This window comes from Acanthochromis polyacanthus, chromosome 23 (assembly GCF_021347895.1).
Source record: "Acanthochromis polyacanthus isolate Apoly-LR-REF ecotype Palm Island chromosome 23, KAUST_Apoly_ChrSc, whole genome shotgun sequence".
NCBI classification, from domain to species: domain Eukaryota; kingdom Metazoa; phylum Chordata; class Actinopteri; family Pomacentridae; genus Acanthochromis; species Acanthochromis polyacanthus.
In genome coordinates this window covers 14,186,845-14,213,672 of record NC_067135.1, presented here as the reverse complement: position 1 = coordinate 14,213,672, position 26,828 = coordinate 14,186,845, and the positions used below count along the sequence as shown (strand labels likewise).

General features: G+C 39.9%; 1 protein-coding gene across 1 annotated transcript in view; it reads right to left on the bottom strand.

The window, feature by feature from the left end:
- Nucleotides 1-20,483, bottom strand: part of rin1b (Ras and Rab interactor 1b) — a 43,131-nt gene extending 22,648 nt beyond the window's left edge. The window contains exon 1 of the mRNA XM_022202191.2: nucleotides 20,177-20,483. The gene's annotated coding sequence lies outside the window, so the exon portion shown is untranslated. The remainder of the gene's footprint in view (nucleotides 1-20,176) is intronic.
- Between the last annotated feature and the right edge of the window lie 6,345 nt (nucleotides 20,484-26,828).

The window sequence follows — 26,828 nt, the reverse complement described above, 5'->3', positions numbered from 1 at the left end:
AGAGGTGTTTTTATTTCTAGGAAGTTTTTTTTTTGTTTTTTTTTTTACCGTGACTTCACTTTTTTTTCCTCAGAAAATAATAAAATGATGCCATTAATAATCAGTGTTTTCTGCTTCCTCCCTTATAAGCAGAGCTCAAACGCAGCAACCAGTCTCTGTGGTATTAAAAAAAGGCATTATGGATATTGTTTCCATTCAATAACACATTAGAATTTTTCACATTTTTTCATCACCTCCTGCCACCTGTTACATAACCCCTCCCCTGCTCTTGGGGAAAACTGTTTTATCCGCGCGCCAATCTGTACTCTGTAGGGACCATTAATGGTAAATGGTAAACAGCACTGGAGAGGTTCAAGTACAGTAGATATCAATCAGATGAGGGGGTCGGCATTACATAATAATCACAGGTTTGTGCTGACAGCTGCAAGACTTGAGCCAAAAAAATCTAGAAGAAGTTTTCAATGAGAAGAATCGATAGTTTGTGAAACCTCATCCCCCAAAGAGCGTTTTATCAGCAGCACAAGGCATGCCTGGCAGGCTTTACTTTCTCCACATAAGAGGAGAGAATCTGAAGGATGGTATCTTCTTTTCTTTTGGTTTCCAAATCCAAAAATGCAAGAGCAAATACCTAAGGAATGACTTAAAGTGGAAGGCTTTTTTTGTCTTCTTGTTTACTGCAAATATTACTGCTCCAAAGTGATTTTACTATCTACAGGAAGTATTTAGATCCTTTAATGAGGTGAGAGTCATGGGCATTATGCCACTAGATTGCTAGTTCTTTATGTTTGGAACAGCTTCTGATTGCCTTGGAACCTCAAACTTTTGCTGTTGTTCAATGAAAGCATTCTTTTGAAACTTGTGGAGATGTTTTTTTGATACTTAATTTCTGTCAAGGGCCTCCACAAACCGACAAACAGACAGTGTTTGGACATCATGATCAACACCTCTGCTTTTCCTGCACGTCAAACTGCTGCAATAAATTTAAATCATCTAAATCCAAGGTTGTCAGCTTGAAATGAAAAGCTTGTTTTTGTTCACTTTGAAATCCTATTGTTTCAGAAAAACTGGCTACCATCTTTAGAAAGTGCACACGTGTTGTGCTTGAACAGAAACCTAGCAACAGTGAGTTTCAAATAAATCAAAGCAGAGGAAGACCGTTTCGTCCGTCAGGGATCCATTTACCTTCAAAACAGACACACTTCACATGTGCATCACAAGTCAACAAGCGTCGTCATCTTTAAATTACAAGTCAACACTTCGCATTTCAAGGTGTGCTTTAAAAAAAAAGAAGAAAGAAGCTGCGAGTGTATGTGTGTGACTCTGAGTGGGCTTGCAGAGTCACCTCATTGTATATCTGGAGCCAACCACCACGCAGATCCACAGTCCAATGACCCAACCACACACACACAACCACACAAGGCTATAAGACAAGCAGCGAGAGGAGAGAGAGAAAAAAAAAACAGAGCTAGACCCAAGTGTTTCGCTAGCCATTTCCAGGTCCGCCTTACATAAAATGCAACGCTGCCCACACACACAGTAAGACTTATGTAATTCCCTCAGAGAAAGAGAGACACACAGAGAGGGAGAAACAGAAGAGAGAGATAAAAGACAAAAAATGATGAAAAGCGAAGAGAAAAGCCGGGACTGAAAAATTAAAGATGGATAAGGAAATCTCAACTTCAGTAGGCCTGCAGCGGTGCAGTTCAAGCTGGCAGACTGGAACGTAATAAGCAGAAGGAGACGCACGCTGTATATCTAACAAGGTGTTTTTGCACCTGAGGGCAGCAGCAGCAGTGGCAGCAGCAGGAACCCAGCGGGAAAGACCAGAAAGTCTGATGCTGCTGAGCACACTTAACAAGAAGCAGATGAAAAGACAGTTAGGGCAAGACTAGTCTGAAGGGGGGCGGGAGGGGAGGAGTGGGAGGAAAAGGAGTGCTGAGCTCAGTAGTGGAGTCTGTGGGGAGTTGTAGAGGAGTTTCGGAGAACCCTAAATTGTGTCGGGGAGACAGGCTCAGTGGAGCAGACAACGAGCTTGCACAGACAAAACTGGAGAGAGTGTTACAGAGCCAGATATCAGCTGGATGTTAATGGGCATTCTGGAAAGAAAACACCACATCTCATTGTGCAAATGTTGACTGACTGCTCGAGACGACCTGACTGCTTTACACCTTTTGGAGACGAGATGAGAAATTCTGGAAAGAAAATGTGAACATGACTGCAGCACTGTACAGAAGGACTGACTGACTTGCTGGATGAGCGAGTGATGACGGACTGATGGAGTGACTCAAACACTTACAAAAGAATTTTTTAACAGATCGGAGAAAACACAGCAGGTGTAGGTACGAATGTTGAACTGCATCCAGCAACATTTAGATTTCGATGGCATTGATTATGTACATCTGACAAGCTCAGAAAATATTGTGCAGCTGTCCCTCATGCACAATTTGGTCAGATGGGACTCAAGACAGAAATACAATTGAAGTTATACAGGATGCGAATGGAAAAAAAAAGGATAAAGAGGCAGAGTTTGACATTTTTAGGAGAACAGTGTAGGATGAAAAAGATCGCTGACAGTGATCAGCTGCTCAGCGAGAGGCTCATCCTCATGCAGATGGACAACATCATGGCGTCCAGATTTGTCAGTTTTGTCCGCCTCCGGAGCAGCGTCCCCTCAGGCTGTAGGGGAAGCACAGTGGCGCCCCCAAGGGATCGACCGAGCTAGAAGACTCCATAAGCTCTGCATCATTGGGTTCTGGGTCCAAAACTGCTCGCTGTAGTCTGTGGAATTTGCATGTTCTCAATGTGTTGGGTTTTTTCTCCTCCCACAATCCAAAGATGCATAATTTTAAGTTGGCAAAAGGTGTGTGTGTGTGTGTGTGTGTGTGTGTGTGTGTGTGTGTGTGTGTGTGTGTGTGTGTGAGAGAGAGAGAGAGAGAGAGAGAGAGAGAGAGAGCGTCATGACTGTCTGTCTCTTTGTGTTTCCTCTACGATGTCCAGATTGTACCTCACCTCTCACCTGATGTTAGCTAGGACAGGCTTTAGCTCCTCTTAACTCTCTACAGGATGAAGTGAGCAAAGCCAATGGATGTATGGGATGTCTGTAAGTGGAAGTAGCTTAGTGAAGCACAGAATAAACTGGAACCATCCTGAGTGGGATGACGAATAAAGTTCAGTTCTAGCTCAGCTTCACTTACTTACTTGCCAAGTGTATGCAGGGCCTTAAATGTTTTAAATTTAGACGAGTGGTTTTAATTTTTTTCCCATCATGCTGAACTAAACTTTAATAAAAGTTCTTCTGGCCAATCTGGCAAAGTTGTTCTTGGTACTAGCTGAAGTTTTTTTTTCCTTCATAAGGGGGTGGATGAGGCATAACTGACTGAGTGCACACAGCAAATTTTCAATATGCTCTCAGTGGTGGAGCACACACTATCAGATTTTTAATAGGCAACCAAAAGCTCACCTCTGATCAACAAAATTAGATATCTAGAAGTTTTTGTTGGATTAAAGATGCACAAGTCAGTGCAATGCCACTCAAGCTGTCATGTCATGACTTCGATCCAGAATCAGAGGCATGAAGTGTAGCACAACAGCATCGGTGTGGAGTGTTCTGATATGTTGGATCTCCCTTTCACACAGACATAAATTTAGCTCCGTGACCACTGCTAAAGTCAGCTTAAAGGTAAAATGCTCCAATTTCCAGCAGGGTGGAATAAAGGCACAACTGCCCTGCCTTGAACAGGTTGTGTAGAGGTTCCCTGCAAATCTATGAATATAAATATCAGTCCCTTCCTCTAACTGCACACATCCTTCTGCAGCTCGAGCACACCAGCTCGCCTTCCATTCTGCTGCAATGAAAACATACTAAATTGGAGTAATTCGGCCCTACAGGGTATAACCACAAACAGATTTTGCAGAATAATGATATAGAAAGCCTTACAACACAAGTGGACAGGGTTGTTTTCTTCAGGTTTGTTTAGTATAAAATGTAGACCAGATATAAAGATAGAAAACCCTCTTTTGAAGATCGGTTTTGAGGCGAACCATTTTGGCAGTGCCTGACTACCCTTAATTCCTACAAATATGAGCAAAGTGGCGAAGTCTGTGTGGACTTGAGGTGACCCTCGCAAATGCCTCTTTGGCCATGAACTGTCCTGACTGTGATTCAAAATAGACATGCTTTTAAATTCTGCATAACATTCTCAGTCTCCCTCAAGTGGACGTTTGAGGACCTTGATTTTTTTATTGGAGTGGGGCTTTATCATGTTTTGGATGATCAGTTTAACATTGTGCACATTCTTCATAGCTGCAGTTCCATTTTTCAAAGCGAACCGCGAGTATTTAATTTTCTTTCCACCCTCCAGGCCCACGATGTCATCCATCTGTTTCAGAAAGGAGGAAATAAAATCTACTTGGAGACACATGAAACCTGTCTGGGTCGCAGCAGGTAATCAATCAAAGGAAACATTTAGCCTGCTGTTCAACAAGTACTTTACAACACTTTGTGGTAGTGCAGAAACAAACGAGAATGATTTTTTTTCTTTAACTGGTGTTGTTGCTATAATATAAGACACCAAGAAATGACCAAATTACATGTTTATTTTTGGCTGCTCAGGTTGAGTATCCAGCCTGTTTTCGAAGCTAAATATTAGTTCAGCTCTGTTTAAATTGTAATCTCAACCTGTCTTTATCTTCTCTATGCTCCAAGTCTTTGTAGATTAGTTAAAATTCCTATAATTCGTTGGAAAATTATCCAAATAAAGCAAATTACCCATGATTTGACACTGAATTAGAAAAATGTGCAGTGTATTCCTACATTTCTACTCTACTGCTGATCTTTGGTCCATGTTTATCATCTCACAAAGTCAAATTTTAGCTGCAACGAAGATTAGAAATCATCTACAGTTCTTCACATTTTGTCAGTTATCCACAGGGGAAAAAAAAAGAAACAACACAAAGCAAAACAAAATCATTTAGAGAGGCTCCTGAGATGGCAGCAGAGGAAGGACGGGGAAGAAACTGAATTCTCAACAACTTCTCCCACCCCCTCGACACTGAGCTGATGCAGCCACACACCGTCTCCAGCCTCTGCCTCATCATCCAGCACAGAGTCTTCGCAAACGTAACCTCCAGCCAACAAACATGCAATGATAGTGATACTGAAAACAGACAGCGATGTTGTGCACTTTGTTCGTTGTCACATCCTACATACGGTATTTCCATCTGGAGACTTTGATAAGCAGGCAGCTCGCATATATACAGCCACTGGAAATTCATTTCATGTCATATTTCATAGATTTTAGGATTTTTAAAATATATTGCGTAACGTGAGCTCTGAATTTTTAAAAAAAACATTTTTCTCATATTTTCACAGCTCTTGGATTACTGCCTGACAGTCAATGTTAGACCAAATTTATTATCTAAATGGTAATTACAATATAACTGTGTTATTTACGACGGACAAATGGACAACCTACCCGTTTTTTAACCACTTTTACTGTGTAAGCTACAAATATATTTTGGTTGCAACCAATTCCTACAACTGCACTAAAGGAAATAACTCATTTTCAGTCAAACAGTAAACCAAAAACCCTTACATTTCAAGACTAAAATACACTCACATATCACCTCCCATTATGGCAAAGAGCTCTTACAGACACGCCAGGCTGCGACCGACCGACAAAATAAAGCGTCCATGCATGCCGTCAACACAAGACAGGCTACTGAAATGACTTATGATTTTATAAGCAAAGTGGGAGCAGAAGCGTAGTGCTTGTTTTCAGTTAGCAAAACTTGAAAGGCACTTCTGAGCTTATGCAATGCCAACCAGAAGAGGTGCAAGCAAAGAAAGCTGGTCAGCACTTTTAAGTAGCAGGCGTGCAAAAACTCCTACCACACTAAAATGAGTCCAGCATAGAGGTCCTGCCGCCTGTATTAGCTGCCACTAACATCGAAAACGTAACCAGTTTACTTACTGAGGGCCTTTTAATACGGAAGAGTATTAGGGCCACCCGTGAGAAAAAAAAATGAGAGGGGGTAGAATTTTTTTTTTCAGCATGAATTTTGAGAAAAAAGTCGAAATGTCGAGAATAAAGTCAAAATATAATGTCGAGAATAAAGTTGAAATACAATGTCGAGAATAAAGTTGAAATGTCGAGAATAAAGTTGAAATATAATGTCGAGAATAAAGTTGAAATAGGATGTTGAGAATAAAGTGGAAATATAATGTCGAGAATAAAGTTGAAATAGGATGTCGAGAATAAAGTCGAAATGTCGAGAATAAAGTCAAAATATAATGTCGAGAATAAAGTTGAAATAGGATGTCGAGAATAAAGTCAACCTTTTGGAGGTCTGCAGCCAACTGCTCTCGCCTTTTGAGACTAACAACCAGCGCACTGCTTCTACAAAATGCCGTTCAGTCAGTTAGATGAACTAGTGAAATTATACGTCAGACTCAGCTTTAGTAATAAAGAAATACTTTCTCTTTTAGCCCACAGACATACTGTAGTGATAAGTGTTAGAACTTTGAAGAAATTGATGTGATGAAGTAATTGGCTATCACTTTGGGGTCATTGTTTGTTCTGTATGCCTCCATCCATACGACATAGCGACTAAAACCGTCAATACAGCCATTAATGGCAATTCCATATGGCTTCAATTTATCATACGAGTCCATGTTCCACAGTACGTTGGGGCCTTTGTTGCAGTAATGTCTGTGTCTCTCATAGCTCAGCGCATTGAGCTGTTGTTTTTGGTGCGGGTGGCGCGGGTTCAAAACCCAGTTGTAACACTTTGTGAATTTCTCTTTGGAGATTAATAAAGTATCTATCTATCTATCTATCTATCTATCTATCTATCTATCAAACGGCGTGCCCGCCTGAGCTCCACACCTTCAGGATCAAAGAACTTATTGTATCTTGTGATACAACATATCCCCTCTGAACTGCGCGCAGATGCAGCCATCGGTAGCCTTGCATTTGTCCATTACCCGCTATTTCAGCTTGCACGAATGAGGCCACCTCTTCCAACCGTGTGTGGTTTATCCTTCGGAACAGTCGCAGTTTTCGGAAAAGTCTCTTCAAAGTTCTAACACTTCTATCACTACAGTATGTCTGTGGGCTAAAAGAGAAAGTATTTCTTTATTACTAAAGCCAAGTCTGAAGTATAATTTCACTAGTTTATCTAACTGACTGAACGGCATTTTGTAGAAGCAGCGCGCTGGTTGTTAGTCTCAAAAGGCGAGAGCAGCTGGCTGCAGACCTCCAAAAGGTTGACTTTATTCTCGACATTATATTTTGACTTTATTCTCGACATTTCGACTTTATTCTCGACATCCTATTTCAACTTTATTCTCGACATTATATTTCAACTTTATTCTCAACATTTCAACTTTATTCTCGACATTTCAACTTTATTCTCGACATTATATTTCAACTTTATTCTCGACATTATATTTTGACTTTATTCTTGACATTTCGACTTTTTTCTCAAAATTCATGCTGAAAAAAAAATTCTACCCCCTCTCATTTTTTTTTTCTCACGGGTGGCCCTAATACTCTTCCGTATTACAAAGACGTCCTCTGAAGAAATGCATACGGAGAGAGACCAGGGCTAGATCTGTGCATTTTAAAGGGGCAACAGTGGAGGAAGAAGTTACTGTTATGGTTAAATAATTTGAAATTTGTAACAGAGATGACTTTTTGAGAACAAATCAGCAACTAGAGAGGTGCTTTAATGCATCTAACCAGGTATAGTAATTAATTTGTAGATTTATTGTGTTTGTTGAGTGAGCCGAGAACAAACATTCAATTTTTGCCACAGATTAAGCATGTACAGCATGGTGAAAGAGGAATTTCATATTATTCAACAAACCCAAGATAGGATACAGACATGAGTCTAAATATGTGAGTATAAATAATTACATCGGCTAAGTATATATTAAATGTGACATTATCTAATTGAGCCTGTGTCACTGATACATATCTGGCATTTGTAACAAACCAAACAGCAGGAGCTGGTTGTAATATATTAGGAGATGCAGTTTCCCTGTATAAATATGATGGCTGCACTGATGCATGGCTCAAGTTAACAGTAGGGATAAGGGATGTCTGTGCACAACATATACCAGCTTTAAAGGTCCCATATCAGGAAAAAAGACTCTCTCTGTGTCTATGATTGACAGCACAGAGCAAAACTGTTGACTGGAACTAGAAAAGCACTCAGAGAGCACAGTACTCCTCCAAGGCTGCTCATTCCCCCACTTGGCATTGTCAGAAATGCAGCACTTGTTTATTAGTTATTGATGATCATAAATCACGGCAACATAGAATGTGGCCATTTAATATAGGATGTACCCACAAACAAAATGATGCTGCGGTGAGCACAGTCATGTGTTAAGTATGTGTACGTTATGTATGGATACCGAATTGCGTGACCTAAACATGTAGTAGGTGGCAGGAATTGATGGGACATCCCCACAATTTACTCAATTGTTTCCATTGCTTTTCAATTCCTTGTATCATTTCCAACACATAAGTCCGCAGCGGTTGATTTGTAGTAGGATCACAATCATGTGATCATCAGCAGGCAGCTGATGTAGTGTTCACTTGTTGTCATAGTTACAGTGACGCCATGTTGCTATCTCGCAACGATGCACAAATCTTTAACAAATCCGTGGATCCAGACAATAAGCTGCATCGCTGCCAAAATCTAATCCCTCGGTCCTTGTGTCATTTCTGACCTTCCCTGAAAATTTCATCCAAAATCATTGATCTGTTTTTGAGTAATGTTGCTAACAGACAGCCAGATGGACAAACGTACACTTATTACTCTGCCGCATTCCTAGACAGAGTCATGAGTGTGAGAGACCAGCACAAACTGTTACTTTCAACTTTCTTGCTCTGATTTCAAATGTAAATATAGCACAGCACTGACATTTTCTTTAGATTACAGGTTTGGTGAGTTTGTTAGAAAAAGTTGCATGAAAAAAAATAACTATTTTGGCGGTGTAAAGCAGTAATTTAAAACATGCATTCCTAGTAGACTGTGCTATTATCCAAAGCTAATAGTAACATTAGCCGAGGATTTTCCTGTTGTTGTGATGCCATTGCCAACAAAAGATAAAGGATTCCCCTGAGTCCTCAGCTCCTCAGATGCTGAGGATGCATGAAGACTCTTGTGCTCACTCGTGCAGCAAACAGCAGAACAATTGGTGTGCTTCGCTTGTGGCTGAGACATTTTAATAGAGGAAGCCCTACAAAGTAAAGAAACCTGGCAGACTCCAGTCTTTCGGAATGCTCACCTGAAAGCAACAGGTAGTCAGAGGACGTGATTTTGCAAATGTTTAAGTTGATGACTATTAGTTCCTGAGTTTCTATGTAGAAACTACATGAAAAAATTCTGACTATCTTGCAATGCTGGGAGGCCTCTCTGACAGGGAAGCTAGATGAATGGCAGTAGTAAGTGTCATTATGTATTTTACACCTCCAACTTTTTACGACAGTCAAAACACAATAAAAGTTATTTTTACCATCGGGGACCTTCAACCTCATGAGGGAAAGTTCTCTAAAGTGACAAGCAGAGGTCGCTGGCTCACAAACTTTTCGAAAAGCACAAGTCAAAACAACAACTGTGTAGGCTACTTAATGTTCATCTCTATTCATCGTGTTTGACGGCAGCCACAAGCATCAGTCTGTAAAAACAGTGACCATGATGGTGGCTAAGTATAGCCAGCAGCCCATCACTGCATGCGTAGGATGACTAATGGAACAACATAATTGCAGTGGGCTATAAGTATCCACAGGGGGCAACAGTGGGCACGGGGGCCTGCTGACTGATGACAGGTGTCCGTTTGGATGCCAGCTGAAAAAGCGCCGTAGCGATGGCACTCCGGTTCAGAGACAAGGATGCAAGAGCTGTGTGTGTTAGTATGTATGTGTGTGTGTGTGTGTGTGTGTGTGTGTGACGAAGTTGTACAAAGGCTTTAGGATGAGTCAGAAGAAACACTTGGGCTGTAGGAGAGAAGAAGGACTGTTAGCATAACTGTGAATATTCATAAATTTAGAAGCATATCGGTTAACTGGTGCAATGAATCAGAAGGAGCTTTATCACAAATAGTCATGTCAGACCAGAGGTGTGTGTTTGTGTGTGTACAAAAGTATAAAAAATAGAAAAGCTACTGACTACTAATTATGATGTCACATAATCACTGACATGAAAGCTCCACAGTCTGTTTTTTTTGGTTGGTTTTTCTCTGAACCAAAGCAACACTTTGAGGAAAAGTGCTTTGAAGCCGTAAACCTAAAACTGTAAACCTAGTCAGACAACTTTTTTTTAATTTTACATAATATTGTACGATATTACCTGTAATGTTTAAATTTCTCAAGTGAACGTTTAAATCAGAGATGCTCTGACTTTAAAAACAAGCGGTTTGATATCAAATTAAGCAAATAGAGTTGAAATCATCACCATAAAAATGATGCTTTTGTCAATTTCAGATTTGATATACATCCCTCTTTGGTAAATGTACATAAACTCACATAGAAAATCATTATAGTGGCATGATTTAAACATAAACACTGGTATAATTCAATCCATAAATCTATATGTTGTAGTCTATTTGCATATGAACCAAAGTAGACTGATAAGATATTATAGTCAGTGGAGTACTTTGAGAATCATTTCACATGCTTTTTACTTTTTAAATTTACATTCACTTCATTTAGCAGCTAATGAATCAAATATGTCCCACAGCAATCGGTAGTGACCCAAATCAGAGCTAAAAGTGACACCAAATGGATCCTCGTATTGTTCTGTAACTGGCAAAAATATCCATAACGTATCCAGTTTGTGGTATTTCTAGTTTGAAAGAGCCTCATAGGAAGGTTTGATGAAGGGATTTAGAGAGGAAGTTACAGGACATTTTATTTAATGACTTACATCTCATCGGTGTTTGGTTGAGTTTAGGCACAAAAATAGTTGGCAAAGATTAGAAAAAGATCACAGTTTGGGTTAAGTCACCCCCTCTTGCAACATTAACCACATAGAAGGCAAACTTATAACACATGAGAAGGAGTGAGGACAACATCAACTGAGAACATTTGTTTACAGTCTCATGGACTTCTTTAAGTCGCTCAGGCTGGCTTGCATTTTGAAAAATGAGAACAGAGGGGATGAATACACGTTACATGTTAACTTGGACAACTTATTTGTCAGAATTATATTACAATGTGGTTTTGGTACCATCAAATGGCCAAAAGTCAGTCGATGTTGACTATAAAATGATGAAAATACACTCCACCAGGGATACACTAGAGCTAAAATACAACAGTCTTACTTATAAGGTTGTAATGTTCAGTTTTTAATTACTCTTTTAGAGCAATATGAGCTTACTAAATATATTTTTATTTCATTGTTGGCATTGCAGTTACCTTAATATTTAAATTGAGCGTTTTCTGTTAAGAACACAAAAATGGTAACTGCTGCTTTTTCAAAACTTAAGCAGGAGTTTGCAATTCCTCTGGTTCATGAGGACTCTTTCAGACGGATGCTTGGTGGATGCTGTAAATCACATTAGTACATCAACCTCTGTGAACCGCTAAGAATGATGACAGTGTGATATGTCCCACCTGAACAGGTGCAACAAAACCGAGGTTCACACACAAGCTTTGAAATCCAGACAGATTTTGAAATTGGGCTGAATGACACACGAGGAGAAACTTCACAGATATTCTTCTCTTGAATCAAAAACTTGCACACAAATGATGAAAATAATGGTGCATTATGGTCTACAGGCAATAATGACATGATTATTATTGTGCCAGAGTGCATCACCCCACATGATCTCATGAGGAAGCAGGTGCAGACAAAATGGAGACGGTGGTGCAACAACTGGCTGTAATGCTAATAATACTTACTGCAGTGAGAAAATAAACAAAGGCAGATGGCTAAACCAATCTGGATGGTTGGGAAGATGTGTCAGCACAGGTTGTCTATTCTTCTGCAAGAACTGGAGGTGAGATTTTAACAATTTAAAGATTATTTTTTGTGCTTTAATGTATGTATGGTGGGGGCGGCTGAGGGGGGGAGTTGCGTGCAGATAGAGGCCTGTGCTGTGCTGGGGATACTGTGGTGGAGGCTTTGGTCTTGGTGCATGGCACACGCTCTCACCAGGTGAGCTAGGTAGCATTAGAAACAAGTTTAGTTCAGTGTTGCTTGGCAACAACATCTGTGCATGGAGTCTATAACCATCACAATTTTTCAAAACATCGGATCTGCAAACCAGATAATCCAGGCCAAATATCAGTTCAGAAAAGGAGCCCATACAAGAATTCTCCTCTATTGTTTGGAGGGGGAAACAAGGGTAAATAGACTGGAAACTCCCGTAGTGAGTCATACGTACACAAACATTTGTTAAAATGTAGCTTTTTTTTGGTGCACTTTAACATTTTTGTCTACACTGAAATGCAGTTCTCGCTCACTGAAGACAGAGTTGCAGCAAAGCTCCTTCCAGGGTGAAGATATTCAGAAACAGTGTTGACATACAGACATGGACAACTGAATTTTGTCCTTCCTGGATGCTTCCCCATGCTCATGCGTACATTGGCAGTTAATCTCCCACTATTTTCAGGCCTCAGAATCTCTCCACATATGCGATTCTTAGCTTCCTTAAAGCCACATTATTGGTAGCCAGAAATAGCTCCTGTTAGGCTTCTAATTGGACAACAGCTCCGAGATATAGGGGTATATTTACTGGGTGTGCGTGGTTTTCACACTGCTTCAATTGTGTTTTTTATGTGGGAGCAAAAAAGCCGTTTTAAAAACTACCTGTGTGTGCTGCCTAAACGGAGAGTGGAGCAGACTGGTCCTGGGAAAAGGTCTGATGAGGCAGCATAAGTTAAAACTCCTGTGGAGCGTGTAGTGACTGTGTTTTGACTGATGAGGGAACAAAGTTTGACTGACATTTAGAGATGATTAGAATAAACCAGAGACTTATGAATCTTATTCCCTGAGTCCTTTTTCTCTCACCATGTTTCGGAGCTTGGAAAGGCTGCACTGCCAAATTTGTCCATCTGAAGGGGTCACTGAGTTTTAAAATCAAAATTTTTGCATAATAAGCAGCGAAACCTCGCCAGAATAACAATCCACTTCCAATCTAACCACCAAAAACTGAAAAAGAACTTTTTCCAAGATGCTGTCATTTGGTATGTCACTAAAACACAAAACAACTGCAGTAAGCTCATCACACTGTCAGATTTGTTTCACACCATTTCCAATACAAACAAGACTGAGTATGAGCCTTAATTGCTTCGCACTGTTCACATTTTTGGGGGGATAAAAAGTGCCAGATCAGTATAAACACTTCTGTCCAGTTAGAGCTGCATTCTGTAATCCAAAATCCCAACAAACAATAGGATCCGTGCACTTAAAAAGGCTTTTCAACATCGCACAGGCTGCCTTTCCCGATCCGCTTGGACCTCTGGATGACTGTGATTCACGGTGTGACTAATGACGCATAAGGAGCACTTCACGCAAAGTGTTATTTTTGTAAAGGACTGTTAGGTAATGTCAGAGGTTTGTGATAAGCAAGGATGAATAATATCTGTTAAAATCTGTCTTTGCTGGGGATGTTTTAGAAAATAAGGAGCAACACTGATCTCTGAGATGTTGTGGTAAATTCAAGTAAAGCAGCTTTTCAAGATCTTGTTCAAAAACTTCAAAGGTTTAGGATTTATCCACTCAATCAGATCAGGACATTTAAAAAAAAAAAAAGGTTGATTCTTCCCAAAAAAAAAACGAAAAAAAAAAGCCCAACTAGGTGATCATAAGATCATCACATGCTGCATAAGTTCAGACAAAAAAAAATATTTCCCATATCATATTTTACATGACATTTGTGCAGCTGTGTGCTCCCACGTTCAGCTTTTCAATGGTTTCTACAGCTTGGTTTGAATCTTCAAAGCGCTGGCTGGACAATGACAATGAGGGATGACTTTCATCCTCCATTTTCAGATTGTGTTAGAGTGACCACAAGAGGACAAAAGCCTACATTAATATTGTGCTCTCTGAAGCAACAGGGGAGGGAACGTGTCAAGTTAGATGCCTTCCTTTTTAAGCTATGCTCCACTAAGCAACCTCTTTTCAATGTTTCTTGAGACTTTTCTGCCTCTAATCCTTGTCAAATTAGAGCATAATTTTTAAATCAGATGTGTAATTTTTGACTCATTTACTCTGGTGTTGACCCGGTTTAAAGTTTGAAAATGTGGAGAAAAAAAAATGTTTTCACAGTGAAACTTCCGATGTCCACATTTTCAACATTTTTGGGAAATTTTTGAACATTTTTTGGTGGAAAAAAGAAATGTTAAAAGTGTTTCTTAAGAACATTCACATTATTTGTGAATGTTCTTAAAGAAAATAGTGAAAGTTTTACTGATATATATGTAATCACTTCAGATATTTTTAGGATTTTTTTTCGAAGATTTTTACTCATTTTTTAAAAACAATTTACAAGAATTTTCTTGCCAAATTTGGGGGATTTTTAAAAAAAATAAAACTTTTAAGAAATTATTGTAATTTACTTCCTGAAGGTTTTGCAAATTTTCAGAAATTTGTGAAATTTTTTTGCTGAATTTTTGGATTTTTTCAGACAAGGAAACAATAATTTTTGGTGAAAAAATGAAGGACAACGGGAGGGTTTAAAGACAACGTGTGAAGCTTTTTCTGATTTTTTGTCGTGTATGTTTGTATTGAACCTCACCAAAGTCCCAGAAAAAAAAATAAGGTAAATGTGCAAAATTCATCCCTATGCACCAAAATCTCAGGCATCAGGCTGCTTTAAACACAAGATTTCCTGTGTCTTTTTCTATCTGCAGCACAGCTCACAAGCACTGGGTGCTGCCCAGGAGCTAAGATGGCTTGTTTCAGACAGAAGATGAGCTGAGGGACCGACTGCATAAAGGGGCCAGTAAAAGATAAATAGGGATTTTTTTTTTTTGAACCGTGAATCACAGAAAGCTACTCTAGCGGAGTCCCAGAATAAAAATATAGCGCTGGAAATAACCATAATAGTTCCCATTTATGGTGTTATTCTGTTGAGGAGTGAGGGCTTCCTCTTTAAAGCTGAAACCAAATTATTATGCTGGATTTCCTGCAGTTTGGTTGAATCACTGTAGCTAAGCTCTAAATGTCTCAGCTAGAAGCCATAATGACACTGAAGCATTTATACACCAAAATGCCACTCGGGTTTTTTGGAAAAAAACACGCCAAAAGTTCTGACTATTAAGATGCACTTCCTGATTTAATCACTGCACTCAAAACAGGTGGAATCCGTAAGAACACTTAAGAACATCCTGCGCACATTTTAAAAATGCTAAACTGAATAGACATCACTTCATCAGCGGTGTGGAGCATCTTATTGTGGGGCTTAATGCAGAGGTGAGGCAGCAAAATGTTTACATCTAACAGTGATATAATCTCTTATCTATACTGAAGTTGAGGTTTATTTTCAGACTTTTATATTTACCTGCTTACAGAGGTGGAGGTGTGTTGTATGGAGGTGTGGAGTACGACAGAGATGTTTGCCTGATACCTGCAGAAACAGTTATTTATGCATCAGTGCTCTGTATCATTTTCTGTTGTGCCGTGACCTCTTTAACTGCGGAGTCTGTGCACCTGGAAGCAATTTTCAGATCATAAAAACAAAACTTTCTGTTTCAAGGCTTCAAATCAGTGCAGAAATGAAACGTCTGTTATGCTTTATTTTACAGGAACCCTTCATTTTATAGGACACGCCTTCATGTTTTCTTATCAAGTGCGCAGCATGTGTTTGTACATTGTGGTCCACTTCTCTCCCTTCTACATGTGGGACTAAGTGCAAAACTTACAAGATTCTAAATGAACGACAGGGGTAAAACTGAGAAACAGGTAAAAAGAGGGTTATTAAAGGTGAAGTATGTGATTGTGATTCATTACAGTTTTTGTCAGATGGAGTTAATATCTCCTCATGGTGTGTTAGCGGTCCTTTCTGTGTGCACACTGACAAAAATTCTGGCGTTCATGCACAGCTCTGACTCTATAAATAGAAAATAAAGTTGCTCGGACTGATCTACACAGCACTATTACACCAGCGTTCATACCACAATCTCCCTCCAGAGTCAGAGTCCACCTTTTAACAGCACAGAATAAAATCTGAACCACAACAGTAAGTGAAATTGTACAATTTCTTCTACTAAAAACAGGGAAAGTGTTTCATTTGTGTAACTGCTTGTGTATTATTTGGATTTATTAGAAGCTAAATTACTTAAAAATTTAAATTCTTCCACCTTTTAACAAATAAATGTGCTTTTAAAAAAAACTTTGATTTACAATTCTTGCCTGGTCCTCTGCAATTTACAAGCACATTCTAGATTTCTAAGTTTTGTGGGCACAATAACATCTCCAAGCTCTCTCTTCTAGAGTATATACTAACTGAACAATTGCCCCTATTTCCCATTTTTTGTGCTAACAAATTACACAACCCTCTTCAGCCAGGTCACATGCTGCACTAGTCAGGATTTATTTTTTTAGGAAATCAGTAGGAAAGTAGAAACCTGTAAAAAATAAAGTGCTACCCTGTGGTCACGTCTTAAATTAAATTTCAATAAGCTGACTAAGTGCTCAGACGGCACAGTGCTGCAGTGGATAGCACTGTTACTAATAACAAGAAGATTCTGGTTTAGGTTTAAATGCTGCTCAGTTGACGGGAGCTTTTCTTTGCACGTTCACCCTGTTTCTGTAGGAGTTGTGGAGGACTGGTGCAGAGACAGCATCCTTCTCCTGAATGTCAGCAAGACCAAGGAGCTGATAGTGGATTACAGCAAGAAGTAGCAGAGGGCATTCCACCCACTCAGGATCAGAGTGGAGAGCTTCAAGTACCTGGGTGTGAACATCACGCAGGACCTGACGTGGTCCTGTTACGTCAACACCCTGGTGAAGAAAGCCTGACAGCGTCTCTACTACCTCAGACGGACTTTAACTCTCGTGTCCTCCTGCAGGTCAAAATGGACCCGTTTTAAAGTTTGAAAATGTGGGGGAAAAAAATATTTTCAATGTCCACATTTTCAACATTTTTGGGAAATCTTTGAACATTTCTTGTTGGAAAAAAAAATAAATGTAAAAAATGCTTCTCAAGAACATTCACCAAAAAAATCAAACCAAAATCCAACGAATTTCGCTGGTTTTTGGTGAATGTTCTTAAAGGAAATATTAGAAGTTGTACTGATATATATGCAATCACTTTAGATATTTTCAGGATTTTTTTGGGGAAGATTTTTACTCATTTTTTGAAAATATTTATAAGAATTTCCTTGCCACATTTGGGGGATTAAAAAAACTTTTAAGGGAAACTTTTAAGTTATTACTGGAATTTTCTTCCTGAAGGTTTTGCAAATTTTCAGAAATTTGGAGAATTTCTTTGCTGAATTTTTGGATTTTTTTCAGACAAGGAAACAATATTTTTTGGTGCCTGTAAATGAGGGCAACAAGAGGGTTAAGCTCCCTCTCAAAGTGCTCAGGAACTTCTACCCCTGCACCTTGAGAGTGTTTTGGCTGAGAGTATCACCACCTGGATGGTCAGCAGCACCCAGCAGGACTTCTTGGCCCTGAGGAAGGAGGTCCACTCGGCTGAGGGCACAGTCAGAAACACCTTCCCCAACCTGCAGGATGTTTACTACAAACACTGTAGGTTAAAGACCAGGAAGATTGCTCATGATCCCACCCACCCCAGCCACAGACTGTTCTCTCTGCTGCCATCAGGGTGGTGTTACCGCTGCCTGAAAGTAAACATAGAGAGGATGATCAATCTATTGATCTTTATTACGATTACTCAATGCATTTCACTGTGCATTATACCTTGTGTAACTGTGTGTGTGATAAATAAAGGTTTTGCATCTTGAATCTTCCACCCACTGTCCAAAGACCCGTGTGGTAGGTGTGAGAGCGTGCATGATGGTATGCATGCGTGGGTTCATAACCCTGTGATGGACCGGCAAGCCCACCTTTCGCCCAAAGTCAGCTGGAAAACACAGACTCAATTAAATGAAAGATGAAAATAATGACAATATTAAAATTGCAAACATTGTTCTGATGCATTTTCTGCCCTAGTTGACTTAAAATTCAAGTTGTAGTCAGATAATGAAACTGGCTTGATAGCTTCATTTTTCTCCATCTTGAGCTCAAGATTTCAGGTCCTAAAAACTCCAGAACTTGTATTTATGCAACCAATTATTAGATAATTGCTTTTTAAAAACATTATTTTGTATATTTTGATTGTATGGGAAAAATTAATTACATTAACTCATTATAGTTTGTTGGCTGAATGCAATTTCTTTAACTTGTTGCATTCATTTCAGCAGGTACAGCTAATAGATTCACGACAAGTTGGCTGTTGTTGCTCGATCAGAGAAGGCGTTAAGACCTCAGATAATCACTTTTGCGGTAGTCAGATAACATAATATTACTTAACTGTGCTTGTGGAAACTGTTGCTGGAGCTGGTTGGTATTTAAAAAGTGTTTATTTCTCCAACAACAATTTGACTCGCTGCCCAAAATAGTCTGTGACTGAAAAGTCCGAAACCCTCCCAGTAATGAGCTTCTCTTGTACTCCGGCCATCATTATATCTGCCAGATTCTGCAAAATGGTGGACATTTGCTTTGGGAACAAAAACAGATTTTTTGGTTTCTGTGTTTTGCTGTATGATGATGACACCATTCCTTAGCAGAGCTGGGGGAAGCCTGCCATATACATGAGTCAGGTTACTGTAACGTGTCTGTCTGCACACCACTTCCAGCACAGAGGACAGACTGCTCAGCAAAGGACTGAACTCTGTCCAAGCGCTCTGAGCGTCATGCCTGGGCACTCTGCGATCGCACTCCTCCTACACACCACAGGGCAGAATGCAGCCCCCCTACACACACACACATTAATATATACACACATTTGATCATGCGACCTTCAAAAAAATTAACATGTCATTCCTCGCTCAGCAATCACAGACTCCATGTAGGTAGGCTGCATAATCACAGGAAGGGCTCGTAAAGCAATCAGTCCTACTCTGAGCCTCATCCGCATGAGAAATAAATAACAAAAAAAACAAAAACAAAATCAACAGTCATGTAAAGTCACAAAACGCCACTTACAGTAATGTGCCTCTCAGAATTAACGAGCAAAACAACAGCAAGGAAGTGGGAACATCACATCCACTCCTACGCAGCCAGGATGGCACTTCAGTTTTAAAGTTATGTAACAGCCCAATGGTGTGAGATTACATTCACTTTGCCCTCAGAGGGGAGACAGGAGATCAAGATACTCCAAAGAATAAAAGTCTGAGTGGCTAATTGAACACAATCCTGGCTCATAAAGGCGCAGCTCAGCCAAAAACGAGTCGACGAAATGATCAGCGGCTCACCTGTGGAGCGGATTTCAACTAAACTAACCTAAACTTCTGCTTGTCCGTGCAAATAATGGCAATTTTAAAGTTTTCTTTTGGCTGCTGCAACACAGTTCCCTGGAGAATAAAGTTGAAAGAAATCCAGCTGCCAGTCCACACAGTGAGAACAAATGCTCCTCTGACAACCTGAATGCAAACCTGTAGCTGGCAGTAATCAGCTTTTTAAAAACACACACCTACACTTTGTCTCAGGAGTGTGAAAGAATTTGAATATACATCTTTCTTTCCCTTCTGTCACACACTGAAAACTTCTCAGCTAATGAAAAGAAATCACTGCTTGGCGTTTGGAGGCTGCACTGACTCTCACACCTCTTCCTTCCAGCTTTACCAGCGTCCTGACCGCTAATTGATTAATTGGCACAACTTGAATGTCAAGGGGAAGTTCATGCATGAATCAGAGCTGCATTGTTTACCAAGACGTCCCCTGCTGACCGGAAACTACGTTAAACAACAAACGCCAACGCGCTTTGAACTTGAGAGAAGAAAGAAGACCTTCAAAGGGAGGAGAAAATATTAATACAGATCTTGTAGCCTGCAGCCATCCTGCATGTGCCAACTCTCCAGGAACTCCCGCAGCATTTATTTTCACACTTCACTGGATCTATTTTTCTTTTCTTTTTTTTTAAAGCATGGCAACCAGTCGACCTTGCCTTTGTTTTACGCAATGCAAAAAACACACCGAAAAAAGAACTTACCTCTTCAGTGTGAAGGTGGGAACAGGTGCTGTACGCGCTCTGCTGCTCTAACAATGCGTCCGGGAGAGTTCAGTGGCTGTGGATGAAGACGGTGCTGTGCGTCTGAGTCCGAGCACCATGCTGTGGCAACGCGGGGCTTGTCAAGAAAATGCGCACAACACTGGTGACAGGGCGGAGGAGCGCATTTTTAAATTCTGTCTGAGCATCTGAAGTGATACACAGTCACAGCAGAGACACTGTGGGTGCCCCCCTCCCGCCTCCAGGACTCTGACACTCACGCACTCACACCAATCCAAAGCACATAATGCCACTAGAAAAAAAAAAATCTCTGAGACCACTTTTGACATTATGGGAATCATAAAAGAGGGCGTTTCCCTTGAAATAATCTTTAAATAATATTTAAAGGAATACTGTGCCCAAACTTTACACACCTATGAAGTTAAATGATTCCAAAAAGGAAGAGCGCATGAATATAAACCATAAAAGATGATTAATATTTACTTTAAAATCCAATCTAAATGGTTGTATTTATGTGGGGTTATTATTATAACCCCACAGTTACCTCTAATTAACTCTAATAATGATGAGTTAACACCACTATCAGCCTTAAAATGTTCCCATGAGAGATTTGTTTATAGGATTTAAAGGCACCTCCTAATTACTTCTTCCCCCGAAACCAGGGGACCCGTTGCGCATCCAGCGCTCTGTTCAGGTGGGAGACAACACATTAAGGTCCTAATATGCTAATTAAAACTTTTTGCATTTTCTCACAGAGGAATATTAATCAGAAAATATCACAGTCTTCTGTAAAACTGTGACGACTGGAAAGCTGTTAGGCGCGTCATTCACCGGAGCTGGACTTTGACGCACGGTGCGTTTTTGGTGTGAGAGTGTGTGTATGAGGTGTCTGGACTAATCCATCACTTCTTTTTGTTCTTCTTTTCACAGGGGAGGGTGTGTGGTTAAGCGTATGGCCGCTGGAGGGCGCCACAGGCCGGGTTTAAAGTCATCGACAAGGAAAGAAAGCAGCGTGACACCAGTGCAGAGTGGATGGAACAGGAGGTTTAAAAGGGAGAAGTTGTATTAACCCTCCTGTTGTCTTCATTTACGGCACCAAGAAGTATTGTTTCCTCGTCTGGAAAAAATCCAAAAAAATCAGCAAAAAATTTCCCAAAATTTCTGGAAATCTGCAAAACCTTCAGGAAGAAAATTCCAATAATACCTTAAAAGTTTCCCTTAACAGTTTCATTTAAAAAAAAATCTCCCAAATTTGGCTAATAATTCTTGTAAATATTTTCAAAAAATAAGTAAAAATATTCCAAAAAAATCCTGAAAAATATCTAAAATGATTACATATATATCAGTTAAATTTCAAATATTTTCTTTAAGAGCATTCACATAAAAATCAACCAAAATCCTGTGAAATTTGCTGGATCTTGGTTGATTTTTTTGTGAATGCTCTTAAAGAAACATTTAAAACATTTTTTTCCCTCCAAAAATGTTAAAAAATTTCCCCAAAATTTTAAAAATGTGGACATCAGAAGTTTCACTGTGAAAGTCTATATTTCCCCCCCCACATTTTTACACTTTAGAACAGGTCAATTTGACCTGCAGGATGACACGAGGGTTAACTATGTGTATGACCCAACCTGTAACCTGAACAAACTTTATGTATAAGATCTACTAATCAAAATTAACTGAATGCTTCACAAATAATCAACAAAACATAACTCATGAACATGTTTGGACTGAACTGAAATATAATGAAGCATAATTATCATGTCATATAGAGTGAAGCTCGGGAAAGAGTGTCAGCATGGTTAAATACTAACATAAAATGATTTGAGTTCCATTATCTATAGGCTGCACAGTGGAGTAGTGGTTAGCACTTTTGCCTTGCAGCAAGAAGATCCCCGTTTCAAATCCCGGGGTGGGCCTGGGATCTTTCTGCACGGAGTTTGCATGTTCTCCCTGTGGATGCGTGGGTTTTCTCCAGGCACTCCGGCTTCCTCCCACAGTCCAAAAATATGTTGAGGTTAATTGGTTACTCTAAATTGCCCGTAGGTGTGAACGTGAGTGTGTAGCCCTGCGACAGACTGGCGACCTGTCCAGGGTGTCCCCTGCCTTCACCCGATTCAGCTGGAATAGGCTCCAGCACCCCCCACGACCCTAGTGAGGATAAAGCGGTGTACAGAGAATGGATGGATGTCTATACACCACTAAATCCTCATTAGGGTCATGAGGGGCTGGAGTCTATCTCAGCTGACTTAGGATGAAGGGAGGGGACACCCTGGACAGGTCACCAGTCTGTCACAGGACTGCATATCCAGACAAACAACCACACTCACATTCACACCTAGGGACAATTTAGAATCATATATTAACCTCAGTATGTTTTTGGAGTGTGGGATGAAGCTTGAGTACCTGGAGAAAACCCACGCATGCACAGGAACATGCAAACTCCATGCAGAAAGATCCCAGGAAGGCCGGGGTATGAACTGCGGATCTTCTAGCTGTGAGCTACTGAGCAGCCCCCATGACTTCAATTACTCTGTTAAATAAGAGAAAAAAGAACATTTGAGCTCTGGCTAGGGAAATTTACTTTTGCTGATTCCATTTACTTTTAATTACATTTTGTCTCTTTAAACTGGTATCTGAATTCCAGAGAAAGTGGCAAAATTAGGTTTACTGCTCCTTCAGCATTGTGACTCTGACGTCCACGTTTCTTCAAATTCTCTGCTACAAATCACATTTTCCATCTTGTTTCTAGGTAAAGCAAATACTCGGGTTAGACAAATTGGAAACTTCCCGTTAAAAGTGCTTAGAACAGGGGTGTCAAACTCAGTTCCTGGAGGGCCACTATCCTGCATGTTTTAGATGTTTCCCTCTTCCAACACACCTGATTCAAATGATCAGCTTATCATCAAGCTCAGCAGAAGCCTGATCATTTGAATCAGGTGTGTTGGAAGAGGGAAACATCTAAAACATGCAGGATAGTGGCCCTCCAGGAACGGATCTTGACACCCCTGGCTTAGAATGAAGTCGCAGCAACGTTCACACGAGAGGAATAAAAATATTTAACTGCATCTTACCTAAAACAACAGCTTTTCTATTACTTGTTTACATCATTTGGACACGTTTAGTTCAATATACAACAACTCCGCTCAAAAAGAAATTCATAAGACTATTCTCCTTTTTGAGTGCAACTACCTTTTCCCTTTTCTTTACTCTGTAAAGAAAAGGATGCATGCAGGTAAAACAAATACATAAGCTGGAAAAACTGGAAACTTCAACTTGATTTTCCTTAAATTCAGTCACAGAAATGCTTTTCTGAGAGAATCCATATGATTTAACTGCATCTCACTTAAAACAATGGCATCAATATTACTTATTTTGTTATATTATTTGGCTTAGTTTAAATCAATAGAAATTTACTAATTGAAAAGTATCCATCCATCCACGCCCAGATCATAGGGCGAACACAAACACACAGACCTCTACTCACACTCACAACTGTGTGCAATTTTAAATTGCTACAATAACCTACTTTTTGGACTAGTGGAAGGAAGCGGCAGCATCTTGAGAAAAGTCATGCAGACACAGAGAAAACTCAGCCAGCAGGTTCACACCCAGGATCTCGCTGCTGTGAAACATCATCACTGTGCCACCCTGAGGATGAAAACTTCTTGTCAGATCAGATCATATATTATCACCTGATAGAGTTCAGCTTATTTTGCAAACTGACATTCAGTAAAAGAAAAAAAAAGGTTGGCTTCAGGGTCCTGGTATTGTGCATCCACATCGTCACACCTGAGGACAAATCCATCGTTAGCAGCAAAACCTGTGAGTTTACTATCAGATGTGCAGCTGTAATAAGCTGCTGTGTTTGCTTTACATTGTTAGGTTCCAAGTTAACAGACTGCAAATTGTTTAAAGCAAGCAAGGCAACCTTAACCATAGATGTGTCATCAAACAATATACAGATGGGTGTCAAATTAAAGGAAAAGTGCCTTAGCAAGGTGTTGGGCCACTATGTGCCACCTCGACAGCTTCAATATTCTTTGGTATTGATTCTCCAAGTCTGTAGAAATCTACTGGAGGGATGGAACAGATTTCAATACAAAGATATTCCCTAATTTGGAGTTTTGATGGAGCTGTGGGATCCTGTGACTGTAGGGGTCAAAGGTTCATGTTTTTCCTTTAATTTGTCACCATGATTTACATGGATAGCTTATAATATTTTAGACAAGTGTGCTTCCAGCTTTGCAGTAGCAGTGTGGAAGAGTTTTTTTTTCTTGCAACGGGACAATGGATTTCCAAGAAGAACAAGGTCTTTACAACATACCAACATCTTTGGAATGGATCTGTATTGGACCTCACTGGTAGTACTAAAGCAGCACATTAATTGGAATCAATTGTCCGATAATCACATACGGATGCAATGTTTGGGTGTCTACGTTCAGCGGTTGTGTTTCAGTAAAACGTCAGAGTTGAACCTGACTCTTGGTTTTCTCATTACAAAGCCTTTTCATCTATTTTCACATCAAATTAGACTTAAAACATCACAACATGCCTGCTTATGCACTCACTCTTCATTATTAGTTTTTCTGTTTGCAGTGTTTGCTGGTTCTCTGCCAGCTCCAGATGTTATTTGGATTCTGGCGGTGGATCATTATTCTTTGGGCCTCTGCCATCCTTCTTATGTCCACATCCATTCCCCTGCACACTCTTTAATCTAATTAGGTTTCTTGTTTTCTTCTCTCTCCCACTCTGACTTGTTTTGTCGTCATTCTCATGCCTCTGTGGACTCGTCCTTGCAGATGATGAGTGTGACTGTGAAATCCTGCCATTCTGAAAATGATGACAATGACACTTGCAAAACGATGGCTGGCGTGAGTGACTGAATGCGTTTACAGTTCGTATGTTCTCATGTACTATTTTAATGCAGCTGGTGTTGGGAGAATATCTCTGTTCTTCTTTTGCTGCTCTTAGTTTGGCCCTAAAATGAACATTTTATGAAAAAAAGCTCCACTTTTAGACTATCATTGAGGGTCGTGGCCACGGCTTTAGAAATACTGTCATGTGTCAAAACCTCCCCAGAGAACGCCTCTACATTTTTAAATCACTTAGATTTCTCAGATTTTATTTATTCATTAAGCTACTGAGTTGCACTTTCTGCTAAGTTTTATTCAAATGGGGCACTTCTTTGAGGGAAATTCCTCTTGATGTCAACACTGTCTCATTGTCTCTCATCCTCGCAGCAGCACCACATTACAGAATTCTTTCCGAGTAACTTTCTAGAAAATTACGGATGCATAAAACAGTCTGAAACAGGCTGTGCGATGCAGTTCAAAGCTCAGAAGGAAGCTTGCAAATGGACCATGTGTTTGCGTTATTTTCTCACATATTTCGGTTTTATTACCCCAAATAAGTATCTGAATGTTTTCTGCAAAATCTCATCTCTGCTGCCAGCAACAAAACCCTGGTGAGGAAATGCTAAATCTTTTATCTGCTCATCCATTTTTGTCTTTTGATGTCCAAAAAGTAGTCGCATCTCAATAATTATGAATCTAAAAATCCTGGAATGTGCCAACTCGCGCACTGTACAGTGTTGTATAATAGGTTGTTAAATCCCAGAAATTCACAGAAACGAAATGCGACTGCTGTTTTGAACAAGACGAAGGATGAACATTCAGAAATGTTATGTCCCGATTTGTCCGAAACACTGTTCCTTGACCTGCATGTCCAGTTTAACTATTAAATCTTACAAGTGTTTATCTCATTTATCCTCGACCCACATTGGTGGCACTTGACCTCAACCTGTTGCATTCACTGTTCCTCCTCCTCCTCCTTCCTGACTAGACCAGAGTCCTGACACTGCACTCCAAACAAGCTGCATCCATTATCACGGCATTTGCTTCAAATCTTGCCTCCGGATTCCTGGAACCTTGTTCATTGCAGACCTCTGAATTGTTCTGTTGCAGTTATAAGATGCTCATTCACCACAATAGGCTGAACCAGGTTCAGGGTTTTGTTCTGAGCGCATCTCGCTAAATTGCAGATTAGGAAAATAGGTTGTAAGTGGATGTAAGGCGGTACAGGTTTAGATTTTGAGTTCTTTTGTTAACTGATTAGATAAATGATCTTGATCCTTTTGTTTATAGCACTTCCTTTTCCTTTTAGCAATCTATTGAATATACACTATCATTCAAAAGCTTAGGCTCACTTAGAAATGTCCTTATTTTTGAAAGAAAAGCTTTTTTTTTTCAATGAAGATAACATTTAATGAATCAGAAATACAGTCTAGACATAGTTAATGTGGTAAATGACTATTCTAGCTGGAAACGGCTGATTTTTAATGGAATATCTCCATAGGGGTACAGAGGAACATTTCCAGCAACCATCACTCCTGTGTTCTAATGCTACATTGTGTTAGCTAATGCTGTTGGAAGGATAACTGAAGATTAGAAAACCCTTGTGCAATTATGTTAGCACATGAATAACAGTGGGATTTTTCATGGAAAACATGAAATTGTCCGGGTGACCCCAAACTTTAGAGCAGTAGTGTATGCTGAGATGCTTTTTTGGAACAGTTGAAGTGGTGGACTGACAGAACAACACGGTCTCACGGGGATTCGTGAAACTGTTACGT